This window comes from Squalius cephalus (genome assembly GCF_949319135.1).
Source record: "Squalius cephalus genome assembly, chromosome: 18".
In the NCBI taxonomy this organism is placed as follows: Eukaryota; Metazoa; Chordata; class Actinopteri; order Cypriniformes; family Leuciscidae; genus Squalius; species Squalius cephalus.
Genome location: NC_137139.1, coordinates 29147134 through 29154063, shown reverse-complemented (window position 1 = coordinate 29154063; position 6930 = coordinate 29147134). Strand labels below are relative to the sequence as shown.

The window sequence follows — 6930 nt, the reverse complement described above, 5'->3', positions numbered from 1 at the left end:
AAATGTAATTTATCCCTGTGATCAAAGCTGCTTTTCAGCATCATTACTCCAGCCTTCAGTGTCACATGATCCTTCAGAAATCATTCTAATATGATGATTTGCTGCTCAAGAAAATTTCTTATTATTATCAATGTTGAAAACAGTTTTGCTGCTTCATATATTTGTGGAAACCGTAATACAGATTTTTTTTCAGGATTCTTTAATAAATAGAAAGTGCAAAAGAACAGCATTTATTTAAAACAGAAACCTTTTACAAATGCCTTTCCCCCCACTTGATCAATTTACTGCACCCTTGCTGAATAAAAGTATTCATTTACTAGCAACACTTTAGTTTAGGATCCAATTCTCACTATCAACTAGTTGCTTATTAGCATGCATATTACTAGGATATTGACTGTTTATTAGTATTTATAAAGCACATGTTAATGCCTTATTCTGCATGACAATATTCTACATCCTTTAATCCTATGGTTATTGTTTAAAAAGAACAGTTTATGAAATAAAAATAGAAAATTCTGTCATTTAATCACCCCCTTTATATTCAAAATCTTTATTATTTTCTGTTTCCTGGAAAGAAATAACAACAACAGTACACATGGGAGTGAATAAATAATGACAGAACTTTAATTTCTGGTGAAACTGTCACATTACTTCTTTGTTTTTGGGGTCTGATGGGTAGTTTAGGCTGTGGGGCTCGAACCATGAAGTCTGACCGTAGAGCCAAGCGTCATGTATTAATAAACCCGGGCCTAGTTCCCGCGCCTGCCCTAGGAGATCGCTTACATCAAAGCACCAATCAAAAACTGGTGCAGATATAATTTGTCATCAGGGATTTCCTGCTGGAGAATTATAGAGAAGATACAGGGCCGATCAATACTATGGATTTTCACTGCAGTGGCTGATTGTCCAATTGCTGTGAAACATGTGGAAGGATAAAAGGCCACGCCTGCCAGTCTCCAACAGACTGCCGACTCAGCATAAGGCCTGTCAGATTCCTCTGCTACAAAATTATCTTGCTGAGGTGTCCAAGCCCTATTTAACGCACTCACTCACTTCATCCGATCCTCTTCACTGGCTCACTTTGAGGAAGCGTCACTCAGTTCTGTATCGGTGTCTTGGGCAAGGTCTTGGGCTCCTAGATACAGAAAGAGAGAGAAACGGATGCTTTGGAGCACAATCTTTCCTTTTAGTGAGACGTCTGACTGCATTAGGGAAGATGCATGTTGAACGGGCAAAATCCCAGACAAAACTGACCCTTGCGTTTAACTCCGTCTTCATAAATCCCTAATCTTGCACTCCAGACAGCCCAACGCTGGAGGAACACGACATTTTATAGATTTGTTTGGATGTGGTTGACATAAGAAGTAAAAACATTTCACTTCCCATGGATATACAGCCGAGGAATCCGGTGGTATTTCCGAGGTCCGTGCTAATGCTGATGGGCTGACATCTTGCATTCAAAGGGACTGAAGGGTAGTAAGAAATGACAGCCGTGCTGCAGAGCCTTATTTCTGTGCCTTAGAATCTTCTCGAGATGCAAGCCTCAATGAGAATTTATTTCAAATTCCCGGGTCGACGTTCAAGTAAACCATGTTGTCGTATTCCCGCGGGTTGCTACAGTACAAACCTACGGTCATGTCGCTTTAGGAGATAGCATCAAGCGATAACAATGCATTTGTAAACAGGCTATCCCATCCTATGGGCGATAAATTAGAGATCGCCTAGGGCAGCAAGAGACGGTCCATAAAACATTTGCAGATAAAATCATAAGAACTAAATTACTAAGTTACTAGTGCACGATTGGCACCCAATAAACACCCTCAGGCTATAAACTTCTATATAAATTTCTCCTAATATATATATATATATATATGAAGAGTTCAAGTGCCATCTGAAATTTTCTTCTAGAATGTTAATAATAGGTAATTTGCATTGCCATTTAAGTGAAATTACTTAACTTAAATATACAAGCTTTATAAAAATGATCATTCTAGAAGAAAATGTCAGATGGCACTTAGAGGCTTTTGCATCTGAACTCTTCATATACAGTGCTATGCATAAGTTTAGACACCCATACTAAAGTTGACTAAAAAGAGGAATAAAAAATCATCTTTTGGAAACTGAACTTAATGCCTTAATTTAAAAAATTAGGAAAAATCCAACCTTTAAGGACACCAATTTTCTTTGTGAATGAATAATGTATCGTAAATAAATAAATGTTCTTCCTTAAAATACAGGGTGCATAAGTTTGGACACCCCTATGTTAAATTCCCATAGAGGCAGGCAGATTTTTATTTTTAAGTATTTTTTTTATTTTTTTTTAGGACACTATGCATCCTGATAAAGTTCCCTTGGCCTTTGGAATTAAAATAGCCCCACATCATCACATAGCCTTCACCATACCTAGAGATTGGCATGGTTTTATTTCAGTTAGCCTAATAGCTATGCTAATGATTTGCATTGAGAGATGATCTTATGGAAAGTACCCCATGCCAATCTCTAGGTATGGTGAAGGCTGTGTGATGATGTGGGGCTATTTTAATTCCAAAGGCCAAGGGAACTTTATCAGGATGCATAGTATCCTAAAAAAAAAATTAAAAAAAATACTTAAAAATAAAAATCTGCCTGCCTCTATGGGAATTTAACATAGGGGTGTCCAAACTTATGCACCCTGTATTTTAAGGAAGAACATTTATTTATTTACGATACATTATTCATTCACAAAGAAAATTGGTGTCCTTAAAGGTTGGATTTTTCCTATTTTTTTAAATTAAGGCATTAAGTTCAATTTCCAAAAGATGATTTTTTATTCCTCTTTTTAGTCAACTTTAGCATGGGTGTCTAAACTTATGCATAGCACTGTATATATATATATATATATATATATATATATTACAATTCAGAAGTTTGGGTTTGGAAATACTTTTTAAGAAATTAATACTTTTATTCAGCAAGGTCACATTAAATCGATTAATTATGTTACCAAAGAGTAGCCTAGAAATGTAGATGCACCCTAGCGGCAGCAAAATGTATTTTGCAGCCAGGGTAGTCTAGCAACTCTCCGTTGACTTTCGGAGCTGGAAAAACCTAAATTGGGTTTGCTAACCAAAGAGTTCTGTTTTAAATAAATGCTGTTCTTTTTGTTCTTTTAAATGTTCACAGTTTCCACAAAAATGTAAAAAAATGATTATGTATTTTTCTTTTTAAGCTGTTGTCTTTGCGTTTAATTAATTTTATTTTATTTATACATTATTTTGTTTCGGGTTTATTATAGGCTACATAATTTCCAGAGCGTACTTTTAGTCTTTTTCTACACTGAAGTCCCGTTCACACCAAGAACTATAACTAAAACGATAACTATATTAACGTCCACACCAGTGCTCAGTGTCAAATGCTCAAGCTTTTTAAAATCTGGTGATTTCTGATTGGCTGTCAATGTTTTTATCATTCATCAGCTGAAAAAAAATCATTTTGAAAGTGATTCCAACGATACCGTTTCTCTCATATCATTAAAAGTTGTTGAATATGCTATTCCTTTATATTTACAACGATTTTTAGAACTATATCTTTATCGTTATCGTCCTTGGTGTGAACGGGCCTTAATTGTGATTTCTTTACATTTAATCTCTTGCACTAAATAAACATTTTTACAGTATGATTCTTTCAACACTGTCTCTCATATAGAAAGAAAACACTATTCACGTTGGAGTGGATTTTTAATATTATGCCCATTTTTTTACACCAAGAATATCATAATCTCACCTCGGGCCCCACAAACCTACAGGCTCTGTTTGTGTGTGTATGTGTAAGAAAGACTGGACATTCCCATACCTCTTAGGCTCGTCTTATCCGATGCCCCCTGACAGGCCGATATCAAAGAGCTCCATGTGAAGGCAGAGCGCCAAGCGCTGAAGATGACGAGCCCAGACTCAGTCTGACGTCCCCTGCAGGCACACACAGAGGAAATGAACTGACCACTGTATACAGGACGAGCAGTGAAAAGCCCTAAACAGGCTTCAACAGAACAGATTCACCCTGACAGGCTTCCCACTTCAATTTAAATGTAGTCTCTGACCATTTTTAGTCATGGATAGCAGCGCAAACTTTGACTTGTTGGTACAAAGAAACATGGCATCTCTTGAAACCTGTCAGTGGTCATGTCTGAGATATTTATGACTGAAAATCAAAAAGAAAACAAAATATAACAAAATCATATTTTGCATGAAGACAAGGAAGCCTATTTTTATATACATATATTAGTTTTTATTTTTGTATTTTCCATAATCATTTTAATGTTTTAGACATTTTGTTGTATGTTTTGTTCATTTTTATGAATTATTGTTTTTTTTTAAATATATAATAATATATTATAAAATGTTTTTATATCTTCTCATTTTATTTTTTTATTTCAGTTTTAGTTACTTTTAGTACATCAAGTTAAACTAAATGAAAACAAGTTAAACTACAATTTATTTTATTTCAGTTAACGTTTATTTTATTTAAAGTAATGATGGTTTAAGTTTAGAATTATAATAATCCTGTTAAGTACAATATTTAAATAACATTTTAATTAATTGTAATTAAAAAAAATGTAAGTGATTTTTTTTGTAATACAGTGTAAATTACTATAAAATTACTATATAAACATTATTTTTAATTGTAATTGTGTTATTTTCCATTATTGTTATTATTATTATTATTATTATTATTAATAAAAATAAGGCAATGGGCTAAATTGTCATGATAATTGTAATACATTTACATTTTATTCATTTAGCAGACGCTTTTATCCAAAGCGACTTACAAATGAGAACAATAGAAGCAGTTAAAAGTAGGACAACAATATGCAAGTGCTATGACCCTTCTCAGTTTAATCTAACGCAGTACATGTAATTTTTAATTATTTATTTTTATTTTATTTTTTATAAATAGAAGAGAAAAAGTGTGGCACCACAAGACGACGTTCGCTTGCAGAGCGCAAGTTTCTGGGTGGCACATAAACCTTAATGAGTTTAGGTAAAAGGGAGCAGAGCCAGTGGTTGTTCTGTAGGCAAACGTCAGTGACTTGAATTTGATGTGAGCGGCAACTGGTAACCAGTGCAATTTTGTGAGGAGAGGAGTGACATGTGCTCTCTTCGGCTCGTTAAAGACCACTCTAACTGCAGCATTTTGGGATCAGTTGCAGAGGTTTGACAGTGCAAGCTAGAAGACCAGCCAGGAGAGCATTAAAATAGTCCAGTCTGGATAGAACAAGCACTTGGACAAGAAGTTGTGTAGCATGTTCTGATAGAAAAGGCCTGATCCTCCTAATGTTGTACAAGGCAAATCTACATGACCGGGCAGTTCTGGCAATGTGGTCTATGAAGTTCAATTGATCATCAATTACAACTCCAAGGTTCCTGGCTGACCTTGATGGAGTTATGGATGACGAGCCTAGCTGAATGGTGAAGTTGTGATGAAGTGTTGTCTTCACAAGGTTTAGTTGAAGGTGGTGGTCCTTCATCTAGCCAGAAATGTCTGTCAGGCAGGCTGAGATGTGAGCAGCTACCGTCGGATCATCAGGCTGGAATGAGAGGTAGAGTTGTGTGTCTTCAGCATAGCAGTAATAGGAAAAGCCATGTTTCTGAATCACAGATCCTAGTGATGTCATGTAGATGGAGAAGAGAAGTGGTCCAAGCACTGAGCCCTGAGGCACTCCAGTAGCTAGATGTTGGGTCTTAGACACCTCACCCCTCCACGACACCCTAAAGGACCTACCTGAGAGGTAAGACTTGAACCATTGGAGTGCGGTTCCCGAGATGCCCTTCATCTTTAGGATTGACAGGAGGATCTGGTGGTTAACTGTGTCAAAGGCAGCAGACAGATCCAGCAGGATGAGAACTGAGGATTTGGAGGCTGCTCTTGCCAGTCTCAGAGCTTCAATTACTGAGAGCAGGGCAGTCTCAGTTGAGTGTCCGCTTTTAAAACCAGACTGATTGTTGTCCAGGAGGTTGTTCTGTGTAAGAAAGGAAGAGATCTGTTTGAAAGCAACTCGTTCAAGTGTTTTCGCGATGAATGGAAGAAGGGATACTGGTCTGTAATTTTCCAGATGTGCTGGTTTCTTAAGCAGTGGGGTTACCCGAGCCTGCTTAAATGCTGTGGGAAAGGTACCGGTGTGAAGAGAGGTGTTGATGATGTGCGTGAGTGCGGGTACAACTGAAGAAGAAATGGCTTGGAATAGATTAGTGGAAATAGGATCAAGCAGACAGGTAGTAGGGCGATTGGAAAGGAGGAGTTTGGAGACTACTGCCTCTGAAAGCAGAGAGAAGGAGGGTAGAATGTGTGTGTTAGGTGGTAAAATTTGTGTGTCAGTTTGTGGATTGGTAAATTGGCCACTGATGGTGGTTGTTTTATTTATGAAGACTGTGGCAAAATTGTCAGCTGTTAGGGTTGATGAAGGAGGAGGAGGGTTGAGAAGAGAGAAGGTTTTGAAAAGCATGCGAGAGTCAGAAGAATTGTATTAGCAGAGAAGGAAGAGAGGGGGGATTGATAAAGACCAAGGTCAGTAGGATCTTTCGATTTGCGGCACTTCCTCTCTGCACCCCTGAGTTTAGAACGATGTTCGCGGAGAACATCAGATAACCAGGGGGCAGAGGGTGTGGCGCGGGCTGGCCTGGAGGAAAGGGGGCAGAAGTTGTCCAAGCAGGATGTTAAAGTGGAGAAAAGAGTATCAGTTGCACTGTTAGTATCAAGTGTTGAGAGCTGATCAGGTGGAAGTGTGGATGAGACCAAAGAGGATAGGCGAGAGGGTGAGAGTGAACGTAGGTTTCGCCGAAAGGTGACCTGAGGAGGAGTGTGTGTTGTGTTCTGAGGCAGGTTGAGGTTGAGAGTGAGGATGAAGTGATCTGAGGTGTGCAGTGGAGTGACAAGTATATGGTCAGTGGAGCAGTA

General features: G+C 37.7%; 1 long non-coding RNA gene across 1 annotated transcript in view; it reads right to left on the bottom strand.

Annotated features, from left to right (window-relative positions):
• Positions 1–636: 636 nt before the first annotated feature.
• The window catches only part of LOC307146448, a 7740-nt gene continuing 1446 nt past the window's right edge, over positions 637–6930 (bottom strand). Inside the window, exons 2-3 of the long non-coding RNA XR_013819100.1 lie at positions 3832–3944; positions 637–1135 (exon numbers count right to left, since the gene is read on the bottom strand). This is a non-coding gene — a long non-coding RNA (uncharacterized lncRNA). The remainder of the gene's footprint in view (positions 1136–3831; positions 3945–6930) is intronic.